General features: G+C 39.8%; 1 long non-coding RNA gene across 1 annotated transcript; it reads left to right on the plus strand.

Annotated features, from left to right (window-relative positions):
* The first annotated feature begins 3,849 nt into the window (after positions 1-3,849).
* Positions 3,850-4,663, plus strand: LOC137246563 (uncharacterized). Its single transcript, XR_010951558.1, has 3 exons — positions 3,850-4,024; positions 4,082-4,419; positions 4,472-4,663. It is a non-coding gene; the product is annotated as an uncharacterized lncRNA (long non-coding RNA).
* Positions 4,664-16,235: the final 11,572 nt, after the last annotated feature.

Raw genomic sequence — 16,235 nt, forward strand, 5'->3', positions numbered from 1 at the left:
ATTTGGTAATAACGGAGATTAAATTTTTCTTCTTCGCTACCCTGAACCTCCTGCGTCCAGGTGTAGAAAAATACATGGATTGCTAAAATTGTAGCACTGAAAATTGTATAAGTAAGTGCATGGAGCGAAAACTGCAATGAAAGTTTTTCATGATTATTTAATGGGGTTAGTACTTATAATAATATTTGCATGACTTATAGTGCAATTAAGGCTGCATTAGCTTATTAAGCGACTTGATGCGGAAATACATTCGGCTTCTAAAAAAGAGCCTTTTCACTTCATAGCTGAGGTCGATACTTTTGCTCATTTGTATTAGCCTTTCGAAGTAGAAGGGATTTGTTGCCAGCAAAGTTCCGTTTAGCTGGTAAAAAAATTGTTCGAGCTCCAAAATTTGATTCAAGAACTCGCTTGATGGTTTTATCAGCCCTCCTCCAGAGATTTCGGTGACATAAGTATCGGAGGTGTCGTCACGAGAAGAAAGCATACTTCCGTCAGCAGAAACAGCATCGACGGACAGTAACGATTCACCCAGCGCGAAGCCCTGCCAACAACAATAACATTCCCCTAAACCTTCGATGTGTTTTTGTGGTTACAGCAAAACCACAAAAAAACAAACAGCCAAACTTTTACCTGTATATGCAGATGTGCGACTTTAGTCCACCAGCAACAATATCATGCATAAGAACCCACCTATAGCAACATGTGAAAGGCTGATGATGGCGAGGTTGTCATTTTAAAAACTTTTGACGATTAGTCAAAAGTAAATTAAAGTAATCAATTTTTTTTTAATAAGCTATTTCTATGGCTTTTCATCATTTTTTAAATTATGACAACGACGCTATTAGGAACCATATTACCGATATAAATTTTCTTTGTACGTACGCAGTCTTCGGCAAAATTTTGACTTATTATTGCGTAACCTTGAGGTATTTAAAAACTATCCGCATTTAATATTTATTTCCGAAATTTGGATCTACTCAAACGAAATACGAGATTTTTCCATCCCTGATTATGATTCTTTGCAAATTAATAATGACATGTATGCTGCGGGTGGTGTTGGAGTTTTTGTTCGTGGTACGTACGTTATGTTGAATACAGTGTCACAAGCGCTGATATTTTAAAGGTCACACTAAAATTCTCTGGTAAGATTGTTACTTTTATGTGTGTTTATAGGCTACATTAGGGCCGATACAGCGATTTTGAAATACCAGTAAAATAAAAAAATAAAAATAAATGTAGGGCGCGATAACCTCCGAAGAGATTTTAGGCCGAGTTTCTCTTCCAATTTGCGTCGTGCTCCTTTTTAATTTTTCCTTCAAATTGGCAGGACGGGACCTCTTTTTTTTATGCCGACTCCGAACGGCATCTACGAGGCAGATGAGTTTTCCCTGAGAGCTTTTCATGGCAGAAATACACTATGCCGCGCGCATCTACTGGCCCAGGTGTGGCAATGACACCACATCCAGTTACGCCAAGGTATATACCACAACAGCAACCGGGTTATGCAATGCCACAACAGTCGGGCTATCCGCCACAACCTGGTCCACGTGGTTGTCCTCCACAACCTCAAGAGCCAGGTTATCCTCTACAACAACCAGGTGCACCAGGTGGTTACATGGGTCAAATGATGCCACCAACACAACCCGGACAGGCGCCAATGCCCAGTCAGCCACCCATCCCGGGTCAACCCCCAAACCCGCACGTCCTGGTTATAGTATGCTAATAGCAGAGCTCACAGAGTATATTAACTTTGTTTGCATAACGACAATCCGTAACGGCATAAACTAATCGAGATAGATATAGACTTCTATATATCAAAATGATATGGGCGAAAAAAGAAATTTATTTAGCCATGTCCGTCCGTCCGTCCGTAAACACGATAACTTGAGTAAATTTTGAGGTATCTTGATGAAATTCGGTATGTAGGTTCCTAGGCACTCATCTCAGATCGATATTTAAAATGAAAGAAATCGGACTATAACCACGCCCACTTTTTCGATATCGAAAATTTCTAAAAATCCAAAAAAGTGCGATAATTCATTACCAAATACGGATAAAGCGATGAAACTTGGTAGGTGGGTTGACCTTATGACGTAGAATAGAAAATTAGTAAAGTTTTGGACAATCGGCGTGGCACCGCCCACTTTTGAAAAAAGGTAATTTGAAAGTTTTGCAAGTCGTAATTTGGCAGTCGTTGAAGATAACATGATGAAATTTGGCAGGAGCGTTACTACTATTACTATATACGTGCTAAATAAAAATTAGCAAAATCGGATAAAGAACACGCCCACTTTTTAAAAAAAAATTTAAAAGTAAAATTTTAACAAAAAATTTATTATCTTTACAGTATATAAGTAATTTATGTCAACATTCAACTCCAGTAATTATATGGTGCAACAAAATACAAAAATAAAAGAAAATTTTCAAAATGGGCCTGTCTCTGCCCTTTTTCATTTAATTTGTCTAGAATACGTTTAATGCCCTAAGTCGAACAAAAATTAACCAATCCTTGTGAAATTTGGTAGGAGCATAGATACTATGACGATAATTGTTTCCTGTGAAATTGGGCGAAATCGGTTGAAGCCACACCCAGTTTTTATACACAGTCGACCGTCTGTCCTTCCGCTCGGCCCATAACACGATAACTTGAGCAAAAATCGATATATCTTTACTAAACTTAGTTCACGTACTTATCTGAACAGACTTTATCTTGGCAAAAAAAATTGCCGAAATCCGACTATGACCACGTCCACTTTTTCCATATCGAAAATTACGAAAAATTAAAAAAAAAATGCCATAATTATATACCAAATATGAAAAAGGGATGAAACATTGTAATTCGATTGGTTTATTGACGCAAAATATAACTTTAGAAAAAACTTTGTAAAATGGGTGTGACACCTCCCATATTAAGTAGAATAAAATGAAAAAGTTCTGCAGGGCGAAATCAAAAGCCCTTGGAATCTTGGCGGGAATACTGTTCGTGGTATTACATATATAAATAAATTAGCGGTACCCGACAGATGATGTTCTGGGTCACCCTGGTCCACATTTTGGTCGATATCTCGAAAACGTCTTCATATGTACAACTAAAGGTCACTCCTTTTAAACCCCTCATTAATACCTTTAATTTGATACCCATATCGTACAAACAAATTCTAGAGCACCCCTGGTCCACCGTTATGGCGATATATTTAAAATACTCATTAACGCCTTTCATTTGATTTCCATATCGTAAAAGCACATTCTAGAGTCACCCCTGCCCCACCTTTATGTCGATATCCCGAAATGGCGTCCACCTATAGAACTGTGGCCCACTCCCTTTTAAAATAATCTTTAATACCTTCCATTTGATACCAATTTCATACAAACACATTCCAGGGTTACCCTAGGTTCATTTTTCTACATGGTGATTTTCCCTTATTTTGTCTCCAAAGCTCTCATCTGAGTATGTAATGTTCGGTTACACCCGAACTTAGCCTTCCTTACTTGGTTTTGTATTATTTTCTTTAGCAACCACCTGCACCTGGTACTGGTACTGGTATATATCAACAGCCGCAACAGTAGCCTAACGCCGTTTAGATCCTGATCAGATGCCAAATCTGATAAGCGTTATCATTGAAAATCAGCGCTGGTGGTGCTTTTATTACTAATCAACAAGGTTTATTGCCACCATTGGTGACCACAAAATATGTGGTACAAGATGAGGGTAACTTCTCTCCACGTTACGTTAGGCATTGATATTCGAAATTAATGTTTTGTTTGGCAATTACATTGATCTTTCTCGTTTGCAGGCCTTTTTGTATTGCATACCTGCAACAGCTGATTTATTAAAAACAACATCTTTATCCTTTACACTTACCATCTCACCAATGGTACGCACGGTTGAGGGTGAATATGAAGCACCCATTGTAAATTTTGGTGAATTGGGTACAATTAGATGTAATCGTTTGCAAGGCTAAAATGTAATTTGTAGATGCTGGTCGTCGTTTCCAATGTCTAATGTGTAAAGTAACAACAGATGGTAAAAAAAATCTTTCACTTTTACTTGTGTTCATTGATCCATATTTTTTCTCAACAGTGCCAACTGAATATTTCCAACATTTGGGCCACACCGGACAGCGTGTCGATAAATATGAACGTCCTCAACTTGTATCGGGTACATGATTTTTTGTGTAAAAAATGTTTGGGTACCGATAGCTCTCAAGGTAAACCTCAACTCACATCCAACATCAATGCTTCGCATTCAATTGTGGACGTTGTACGCACTACATTGGGTTCACGCAGTATGGACAAGCATATTGTTGATTCCAGTGGTAAAGCCACAATTTCAAATGGGGCAACCATTATGATACTATTGGATATTGTGCATCCAGCCGTAAAACTCTTGTTGACATCGCTAAATCTCAAAATGCTGAGGTAAGTTTTTGTTATATTAGAATTTTTAGAATAAAAATGTTTCTCTTATCAGGTCGGCGATGGCACCACTTCAGTAGTACCTACTTTAAGAATGTGAAATCTTAAAACAAGTTAAGCCATATGTTGAGGAAGGCATGCATGCACGTATCAGCATTAAAGTTATACGTAAAGCATTACAATTATGCATGATAAAATATGACATAGCTGTACAGGTCGAAGCGCCAATCAAAGGAACAACAACGTGCTTTATTGGAAAAATGCTCTGCCACAGCAATGCCCTCCAAACTTATTCATCAACAAAAAGATTTCTTTTCTAAAATGTTGTGGACGCTGTAGTTTCCTTTGATGGACCCAAAGTCATACAAAAAATATAAAATCGCATTATTAAATATAGAATTAGAACTGAAGGCTGAGCGTGTACCAGAAGAAGATTTGAAACGTACAATGAAAGCTTGTGGTGGTGCTGTTATGACTACAGCTAATGGATATTAATTCAAGTGTTTTGGGTCAATGTGATTACTTTGAAGAACGTCAAGTTGGTGGTGAACGTTTCAACATTTTCCAAGGTTTGATAGTGGGTTTGACATTGATTTTATTTTCATAGTTTATAATTATTGAAAGGTTGCGTTAATGCTAGAACATGTACATTGATTTTACGTGGCGGTGCCGAACAATTTTTGGAACAAACTGAGCTTCTTTACATGATGCTATAATGATTGTGCGGCGTACAATTAAAAATGATTCTGTTGTTGCTGGTAAGTCAAAATACAAATTGAAAAAAATGTCTAATCTTAAATTGTTAACTAATATAATGAAAAGATTGTGTCCAACTCCGGAAGAAAAAACTATAAAATTTGTGTCAGTGAAGTGATAATTATTGTTTTTGGTTGTTTGTTTTTAGGCATCGTCTTCGAGTGCCTTCTGATCGTATATGCCGTTTCTTTGCCAACTACCTGTAAGGCGTTAAACTGATCAGTAACGTCGCCGTGGACTCGTTCAGTGTAATGTAGCTCAGCTCTATCACAAAACAATGAAAACATGTTTGTACACCAAAGTAAACGAGGAACTCAAGGGGTTGATAAGCGACAAAGCTTTATAGGTTCAGAGCTTCCGCAACCCAATTGTCAACCTCGTATACGCGAGGAATCCTGTTACAAATATGAATGTATCACACACATATTTAGCAGGCGAGGCTCTGGCGACCCCAAGTTCCTCGTGGAACTAGGGGGTGGGGCGGGATGGCTTAGAAGATTTAATGTGATCATATTAATCGTTTCCGAGATGGTCGGGCTAGTACCTTAATGGGGCATTGTTACCAAAACGGACCAACTAGACTTTTACCATCTACAACACTCCCCAAAAACCTTCGGAGAGGGTGTTGTTGTTGTTCAAGTGCGGTAAAAGGTGGTGGGATATTCTTTCCACGGACTGTAATCAAATTATCTTTACGCAGGAGTAAGAAATAAAAATACAATTGCGGCTGCATGCTCACCAAAATGTAGATCCTGATCGAACGTCACACCCTAGATTTTTGGGTGCAATAGAGTCGGTAGCGTAATGCCATATGGTTGACATTTGGCGCGTCAATGTTGTAAGTAAGCTCGCCGATGATTTGGTCGGTGACAATGTCAGGTTTTGCGAGGCGACAAAACTGGAGAGATCTGTTTATTTTATTACAAAGCTAATCGATGTAGGAAGCAATAGTATAGGCGTAGGAAACAATAGTGACTCCTTCTGGTGGTGAAGATAGCTATTGATATGTAGAAGTTAAACAGAAGTAGGGATAGGACACCGGTTTGAATATGAGCTCTTTTAAAGTTATTGCAAAAGAAGCGTTTAAGATTTTTAATATCTTACGCGGTACCTTCGTACATGTTTCTGAGAATGAAGAACGAGACCTATTCAAACTCAATTTTCGCCAGGACAAAGCCGCTGTAATTTTGCTATACTTTAACATACAATACTTTACCTCTTTTTAGCACAAATATGATTTTTGATTTTATTAAATTTTATAAAATGTTTCTTCCTCTACAGTTCTTCATATCTTTTGCCAACACAGGTTGGCTATGTGTTTGCGCAGGACCGTGCCTTCGCTACTTTATAATGAATGTCAATTCCCACCAATGGATATTGCGGCGCGCGATTGACCAACAAAACGATTCCACGACACCTTTGAATATTCTTGATCTGAAAATTAATATGCAACGAATTTGTACAACCAACGAATAACACACACTGAAATAATCTTGATTAAAAAGTATCTAAAATAATTCTAAGCTTTTTCCTACGTTCCTATTCTAAGCATTTTATGCTCTAATTAAAAAAATATTCAACAATCGCATAAAGTTTGCAAAGATTTTTAAAGTAATTCTATTGCAACGAATTTGTCAATAATTTTTAACCAAACCTTATAAACTAGATGTACAACAAAAAAATATTTTGAATATAAATATCTGCTGATAAATTTAACTGACAGTACCAATGCCATCAACTAAATGGTCCTTATAAATATTGTAATCACATAATTCAAAACAAAAAATTACTAGAGTACCTACGTTTATTATTGCAAAATCACGAAAAAAAAGAAAATTGCATAAAGTACCCTCAATGTAAAATTATTCCACTGAATGTATATATCGCAAACATTAAAAAATGTCAAAACTTAAAAAAAATTTAAATCGGTATTTAAGTGTAAATCGATCCATGAAAGCATCGTAAAATAACTTATTTTTTGGTAGTTAACGTTATCGTTTAGCCTGGTTTTGTTAAGAATTTAGTTATTTTTGTGGTATAAATCAACATTCAACACAAATCTACTCTGATTATGAGTTGCAATACTTTTTGGTTTAGGTTGCGATATGTAAAATTACATATTTTTGTACACAGTTCTAAAATGTAAAGGAAAAAAATTTATATTTGTCTATTAATTAAATTATTAAAAAGATATTGTTATATTAATGATATAGAGAAGCGCCAACACGAATGCAAGTGGTTTCAAACCACTGGTAGGCAATTCACCACTTTAACTGTCAGAAAAAAATATTAAATTGTTCATTTTATGTAAAAAAAATTTGAAAGTTGCAATTGAAGTTCTGAAAGCTCGGGAATTTTAATTGAAGTTCAAAAAATTACAATTGAAGTTCAGAATTTTCAACAGAAGTTCAGTAAATTATAATTGAAGCTCAGGAATTTCAACTGCCGTTTACAACTGAAGTTCAGAAAATTAAGTTAAGTTCAATTATAATTTTCTGAACTACAAACAGAAATTCTGAACTTCAATTTAAATTTTCTGAACTACAAATAGAAATTCTGAGCTTGAATTTAAATTTTATGAACTTAAATTGAAATTTTTGAACTTCAATTGTAACTTCCGAACCTCAATTGCAGCTTTCTGAACTAAAATAAAAAAGGTATAGCATTAAAACTGGCGAATTACAAGTCAACTTACAAAAAATGTAGGATTTTGTGAGCTCGAGGCCTTGCTTTGAATAAAACACTATGTTAATATTCATATATTTATTTCGTAGATAATTCGACTTCAATCTGAAGTCATTTTCAAGATTGCATGAAAATGCATGGTCGATCATGTATTCTCGTGCAATCTTGAAAATGACTTCAGATTGAAGTCGAAATATCGACCAAATAAATATATGAATATGAACATAGTGTTTTATTCAAAGCAATGACTCGGGCTCACAAAATCCTACATTTTTCAAATAAACAAGGCCATCAAAAATCAAAAATTAAATCAAGTCAACTTACTCAAATTGTGAATTGCCTACTCGTGATTTGACGGTTTACTGCAACCAATAGTTCTGTTAGTTCTTCTATTTTGTTTTCTATATCATTAATTAATTTTTTTAAGTTTCCCTTAACTTTGTATGCATACAATCGCATACAATAAAGTTTGTATTTATGGCTCACCAACAAGACTGAAAAACTATTCCTTCCTTATGACTTATAGTTAATAATTAACAACTATTATAAATAATCTAATATATTGTAACGAATATTAGCAGCACTAAGGGATACTAAGCAGTGACTTGTATGCACATCAATAATTCAATTATTATGTCTACACATATGTACGTACCCGCAGCGGAGAAGCAGCGCACAAACACATCCATAAATCTGAGATACTCCCGAAAGTATGCCATGGTTGTGCAAGTGTCGCTCACACATGCAATCACATGCAGATATCTTATCTGAGATGCTCCCAAAAGTAGGCAATTATAATTGTGGAAGTGTCGCTCACAAATAAACGCGCATATGAGAAGCAATACACGTGCATCTGTAGTTATAATTTCATAGCAGTAACTAAGTAAAATCTGGAAGCGCCTAGAAGTATACGAACGAGAAATCACAGAGTATAAAAGGCAGCAACAGTAGATGCGCGACATTCAGTTTGATTTAAGACGCTATCTGGCGGGCGATAGTAGTGTTCTTGGGAAGTACTTTAATAAAGGCCATTTTGAATTATTGAATAGTGGATTTATTTATTCAACAGTTTAGTGATTCGAACGTAAGAAGAAGGTTGCAAATAAGAGGAATTGCAGTAAGTTCGTTACAATTGGTGTCAGAAGAAGAATTGTTGAATAAATTCCGAAGACTTCGAATACAACTTGGACATGGCAAAGTGGAGTGAATTGAAGATCCAGCAACTGAAGAAGGAGTTGGAGAGCCGGGGATTGAATACAACCTGCAATAAACTCGAACTACGGGCACGACTACGAAAGGCAATGGAATTAGAGGGAATTAACGTGGAAGAGTATGGCTTTCCTCTTGATGGCGAGGAGACAACAAAAATTGAAGAGAAAAATTAAACATCGCAGACAGTTACGAGCACAGACTTGAACATGATTTTAGCTGCAATATCTGCTCAAACATCGACAGTGTCATCTCAACTGGCAGAACAGAAGACATATATGGAATCGCAGGAGAACCGTATAACATCCAATATGGAAGAAAAGAAGATAAGTATAGCATCCCAACTGGAATCGCAAGAGACACGTATAAGATCCAAGATATGAGAACAAGAGGAGAGCTTATAATTGCAGTTGGCACAAATGTATTCGCAGTTAGAAGCACAGGAAGCAAGGGTAACATCAAAGCTGGAAGCGCAGGATGCAAAAATCGCCCAATTTCAGGCAGGAATCGATGATTTAAAAGGTCGTATGGAGCAGTTGCAACTAAATCGGCCAGCAGTTTCAGCGAGTAATCCAAAGGTAAAAACACCATCCTTTGACGGTTCTGTTCCTTTCCAGATCTTTAAGCTACAGTTTGAGAAAACCGCAGCAGTGAACATGCTGAAGATATAGTTGCAGCTCTATTCGTAGCATTGAAGTGGCCAGCAGCCGAAATCCTACAGACTATTCCCGAAGGAGAGCGGAACAGTTATGAAGCATTGCTGGCCGCTGTCCAGAGACGTTAGGGAAGCGAGCATAGAAAAGAGATATACCAAATTGAGTTGCAAAGAGTCTGCGTCGGATTTTGAAAGGCTAGCACATTTAGCGAATGCGGACGCACCCGTGGAATGCACTGAAAGAGTAAAGATTCAGAGCTTTATAAATGGCATGCGGGACGTCGAAACAAAGCGAACTACATACGCAAACATATTTGACCAGGATTGTTCCAAACCAGACCGCACCAATGTTGTGAAACATCAAATTGACACTGGAGACGCGAGGCCGATACCTCAAGCTCCTCGCAGTATTCCACTGGCGATGCGGGAAGTTGTGAGTCAAATCGTACAAGAAATGAGCGACAGCGGCGTCATCGAACCATCAGCTAGTCCTTGGAGCTCACCGGTGGTACTTGTGAAGAAGAAGGATGGGAAAAGGAGGTTTTGCGTGGACTACCGCAAGTTGAACGACGTCACGAAAAAGGATAGCTACCCATTGCCAAGAATTGACGATACTCTGGACTCGCTATCTGGTACGAAATGGTTTTCCACACTGGACTTGAAAAGCGGCTACTGGCAAGTTGAGGTGAAGGAGGAAGATAAAGAGAAAACAGCCTTCAGTGTCGGTGATGGTCTTTGGCAATTTACAGTGATGCCTTTTGGACTTTGCAATGCACAAGCTACTTTTGAGAGACTCATGGACCAAGTACTGAAAGGACTACATTGGAAAACATGCTTGGTGTACCTGGAGGACACCATCGTATTGGGCAAGAACTTTGATGAACATCTTAAGAACTTGGAGGAAGTTTTCCAGAGAATAGCTGGCGCTGGTCTGAAGCTAAGTCCCAAAATGTGTTCGCTGTTTAAAATGGAAGTAAATTATTTGGGTCACAAGGTAAAGACAGAAGGCATCTCTACTGCGAATGAAAAGACAGAGGCAGTAAAGGATTGGCCAAGACCACTGAACCTGAATGAATTGAGAAGTTTCCTTGGGCTGTACACTTACTATAGCCGATTTGTGCCAAACTTTTCCATCGTAAGCCATAGCCTGCATGAGCTTACAAGAAAAAATAAAGCTTTTGAATGGAAGAAGGAGCAAGAAGTGGCTTTCCAAACATTGAAGGAGTGTTTGTGCACTGCCCCTATGTTGGCATATCGGATTCCAGGAGCAACATTTATTCTAGATAGAGATGCGAGTGGATATGCTATAGGAGGCGTTTTACTGGTCGATGGACAGGAGAAGGTAGTTGCATATTGCGTTTACACGGAGGAGAGCTGTTGGCGATTGGTAGAGTGCATTAAACATTTTCACAAATACCTCTACGGCCAGCGATTCCGCGTCAGGACAGATCACGCAGTGTTGAAACGGCTTCTGCAGTTCCGTAATCCGGAAGGACAATTGGCACGGTGGATCGAGCGACTACAAAGCTATGACTTTTCCATTGAGCATCGAAAAGGTAGTACCCATGGAAATGCTGATGAAATGTCATGAAGACCATGTAGTTTGGAATGCAAGCACTGCTCAAAGGTCGAGGCTAAAGAAGACATTATAGATGTCCGGCTAATGACTATAACGTGTACGGATGAATGGGACAAGGAACAACTAAGAAAGTGTCAGCTAGAAGATACAGATCTGTCACATGTTATGCAAGGGCTCGAACGAAACGAAAGACCAAGCAGAGAGGAGATATCAGCAGAGAGTCCCATTGCGAGGTCATATTGGGCACAGTGGAATAGTTTAGAATTGATAACCGGTTGCTTGCATCGAGTATGGGAGAGTGAGGATGGTAAATGCAAGAAGAAACTGATACTTGTTCCCAGAAAGAGGATTCCTGATGTGCTCAGCGAGCTGCATGATGGTCCAAGTGGGGGTCATCTTGGAATCACAAAGACGCTCGAGAAAATTAAGTAGAGATTATATTGGCTTGGTTGCCGTCAGTCGGTCACCGAGTGGATTGCCAACTGCGAGGTTTGCAACAGATCGAAAAGGCCCAAAACACGAAGTCATGGCCAGATGAAGCAGTATATTTAGGTGCACCATTCGAAAGGATCGCCATGGATGTCGCAGGCCCATTTCCTACTAGCAACCGCGGAAACAAATACTACTGGTGGTTATGGATTATTTAAGTAAATGGCCAGAGGTATAGCCAATCCCAAACCAAGAAGCGGAAACAGTAGCAGAAGTGGTTACAAGCGATTGGGTTGCAAGGTATGGTGTACCAATGGAGTTACATTCTGACCAAGGCAGAAATTTTGAATCAGCTGTTTTCCAAGAAATGTGTAAGAAGTTGGGCATTCGAAAAACAGGGACAACTGCATTGCATCCTCAGTCGGATCAACGATGTAGTGTACCGCATACAAACCATTGGCAAACCACGAACCAAAATGAAAGTGGTTCAATTGGAGAGGCTGGCAGCGTTTAGATCGAGAGATTTGTTTGATTGGGACGATCAGACTTAGGTGGAGGGCAGTGTAACGAATATTAGCAGCACTAAGGGATACTATCATTTTTAAGCCGATGCTAAGCAGTGACTTGTATGTACGTCAATCATTATGTCTACACATATGCACGTACACGCAGCGGAGAAGCAGCGCACAACCACATGCATAAATCTGAGATACTCCCGAAAGTATGCAATGGTTATGCACGTGTCGCTCACACATACAAACACATGCAGATATCTTATCTGAGATGCTCCCAAAAGTAGACAACTATAACTGTGGAAGTGTCGCTCACAAATACACGCGCATATGAGAAGCTATACACGTGCATCTGTAGTTATAATTTCATAGCAGTAACTAAGTAAAATCTGGAAGCGCCTAGAAGTATACGAACGAGAAATCACACAGTATAAAAGGCAGCAACAGTAAAGGCGCGACAATCAGTTTGATTTAAGATGAACGTTAGCAGAAGGTTGCAAATAAGAGGAATTGCAGTAAGTTCGTTACAATTGGTGTCAGAAGAGGAATTGTTGAATAAATTCCGAAGACTTCGAATACAACTTGGACATGGCAAAGTGGAGTGAATTGAAGATCCAGCAACTGAAGAAGGAGTTGGAGAGCCGTGGATTGAATACAACTCGCAATAAACTCGAACTTCAGGCACGACTACGAAAGGCAATGGAATTAGAAGGAATTAACGTGGAAGAGTATGTCTTTCCTCATGATGGCGAGGAGACAACAAAAATTGAAGAGAAAAAACAAACATAGCAGACAGTTACGAGCACAGACTTGAACATGATTTTAGCTGCAATATCTGCTCAAACATCGACAGTGTCATCTCAACCGGCAGAACAGAAGACATATATGGAATCTCAATAGAACCGTATAACATCCAAGATGGATGAACAGAAGACAAGTATAGCATCCCAACTGGAATCGCAAGAGACACGTATAACATCCAAGACAGAAGAAAAAGAGGAGCGCTTATCATTGCAGGTGGCACACATGTCTTCGCAGTTAGAAGCACAGGAAGCAAGGGGTAACATCAAAGCTGGAAGCGCAGGATGCAAAAATCACTCAATTTCAGGCAGAAATCGATGATTTAAAAGTCGTATGGAGCAGTTGCAACTAAATCGGCCAGCAGTTTCAGCGAGTAATTCAAAGGTAAAAACACCATCCTTTGACGGTTCTGTTCCTTTCCAGGTTTTAAGCTACAGTTTGAGAAGACCGCAGCAGTGAACAACTGGAGTGCTGAAGATAAAGTTGCAGCTCTATTCGTAGCATTGAAGTGGCCAGCAGCCGAAATCCTACAGACTATTCCCGAAGGAGAGCGGAACAGTTATGAAGCATTGTTGGCCGCTGTCGAGAGACGTAATGGAAGCGAGCATAGAAAACAGATATACCAAATTGAGTTGCAAAACTGTCACCAAAGAGCGAATGAAACATGGCAAGAGTTTGCGTCGGATGTTGAAAGGCTAGCACATTTAGCGAATGCGGACGCCCCCGTGGAATGCACTGAAAGGGTAAAGATTCAGAGCTTATAAATGGCATGCGGGACGTCGAAACAAAGCGAGCTACATTCGCAAACATATTTGACCAGGATGGTTCCAAACCAGGGCCGCACCTAATGTTGTGAAGCATCAAACTGACACTGGAGGCGCGAGGCCGATACGTCAAGCTCCTCGTATTGTTCCACTGGCTAAGCGGGGAAGTTGTGAGTCAAATCGTACAATCGTAATGAGCGACAGCGGCGTCATCGAACCATTAGCTAGTCCATGGAGCTCACCGGTGGTACTTGTGAAGAAGAAGGATGGGAAAAGGAGATTTTGCGTGGACTACCGCAAGTTGAACGACGTCACGAAAAAGGATAGCTACCCATTGCCAAGAACTGACGAAACTCTGGACTCGCTATCTGGTACGAAATGGTTTTCCACACTGGACTTGAAAAGCGGCTACTGGCAAGTTGAGGTGAAGGAGGAAGATAAAGAGAAAACAGCCTTCAGTGTCGGTGATGGTCTTTGGCAATTTACAGTGATGCCTTTTGGACTTCGTATAGCTACTTTTGAGAGACACATGGACCAAGTACTGAAAGGACTACATTGGAAAACATGTTTGGTGTACCTGGACGACACCATCGTATCGGGCAAGAACTTTGATGAACATCTTAAGAACTTGGAGGAAGTTTTCCAGAGAATAGCTGGCGCTGGTCTGAAACTAAGTCCCAAAATGTGTTCGCTGTTTAAAAAGGAAGTAAATTATTTGGGTCACAAGGTAAAGACAGAAGGCATCTCTACTGCGAATGAAAAGACAGAGGCAGTAAAGTATTTGCCAAGACCAATGAACCTGCATGAATTGAGAAGTTTCCTAGGGCTGTACACTTATTATAGCCGATTTGTGCCAAACTTTTCCAGCGTAGCCCATAGCCCCCATGAGCTTACAAGAAAAAATAAAGCTTTTGAATGGAAGAAGGAGCAGGAAGTGGCTTTCCAAACATTGAAGGAGCGTTTGTGCACTGCCCCTATGTTGGCATATCCGATTCCAGGAGCAACATTTATTCTAGATAGAGATGCGAGTGGATATGCTATAGGAGGCGTTTTACTGGTCGATGGACAGGAGAAGGTAGTTGCATATTACAGCCGTTCGATTGGAAAACCAGAGAGGAACTATTGCGTCACACGGAGAGAGCTGTTGGCATTGGTAGAGTGCATTAAACATTTTCACAAATACCTCTTCGGCCAGCGATTCCGCGTCAGGACAGATCACGCAGCGTTGGAATGGCTTCTGCAGTTCCGTAATGGGGAAGGACAATTGGCACGGTGGATCGAGCGAATACAAGGCCGTGACTTTTCTATTGAGCATCGTGAAGCGTAGTACCCCATGGAAATGCTGACGCAATATCACGAAGACCATGTAGTTTGCAATGCAAGCACGGTGCAAAGGCCGAGGCTAAAGAAGACATTATAGATGGCCGGCTAATGACTATAACGTGTACGGAGGAATGGGACAAGGAACAACTAAGAAAGTGTGAGCTAGAAGATACAGATCTGTCACATGTTATGCAAGGGATCGAACGAAACGAAAGACCAAGCAGAGAGGATATGTCAGCAGAAAGTCCCATTGCGAAGTTATATTGGGCACCGTGGAAAAGTTTAGAGTTGATATCCGGTTGCTTGCATCGAGTATGGGAGAGTGAGGATGGTCAATGCAAGAAGAAACTGATAGTTGTTCCCAGAAAGAGGATCCCTGAAGTGCTCAGCGAGCTGCATAATGGTCCAAGTGGAGGTCATATTGGAATCACGAAGACGCTCGAGAAAATTAAGCGGAGATTCTATTGGGTTGGTTGCCGTCAGTCGGTCACCGAGTGGATTGCCAACTGCGAGGTTTGCAACAGAGCGAAAAGGCCCAAAACACGAAGTCATGGCCAGATGAAGCAGTATATTTAGTTGCACCATTTGAAAGGATCGCCATGGATGTCGCAGGTCTATTTCCTACTAGCAACCGTGGAAACAAATACTACTGGTGGTTATGGATTATTTCAGTGAATGGCCAGAGGTATAGCCAATCCCAAACCAAGAAGCGGAAACAGTAGCAGAGGTGGTTACAAACGATTGGGTTGCAAGGTATGGTGTACCAATGGAGTTACATTCTGACCAAGGCAGGGAATTTTGAATCAGCTGTGTTCCAAGAAATGTGTAAGAAGTTGGGGATTCGAAAAACACGGACAATTGCATTGCATCCTCAGTCCGATGGTATGGTGGAACGTTTCAATAGAACATTGGAGGAGCATTTAAGGAAAGTAGTAGAAAAGTACCAAAAGGAGTGGGATATATTCTTAATGGCCTACCGATCGGCAGTACATGAGACAACGGGCCAAACTTCCGCAAATTTAATTTTTGGCAATGACCTTCGACTGCCAGCTGATTTGAAGTATAGGGTAGATGCCGATGCGGAGATAAATGCCAAGAAATCCACT

The sequence above is a fragment of the Eurosta solidaginis genome, chromosome 3, assembly GCF_040869045.1.
Source record: "Eurosta solidaginis isolate ZX-2024a chromosome 3, ASM4086904v1, whole genome shotgun sequence".
Taxonomy (NCBI): domain Eukaryota; kingdom Metazoa; phylum Arthropoda; class Insecta; order Diptera; family Tephritidae; genus Eurosta; species Eurosta solidaginis.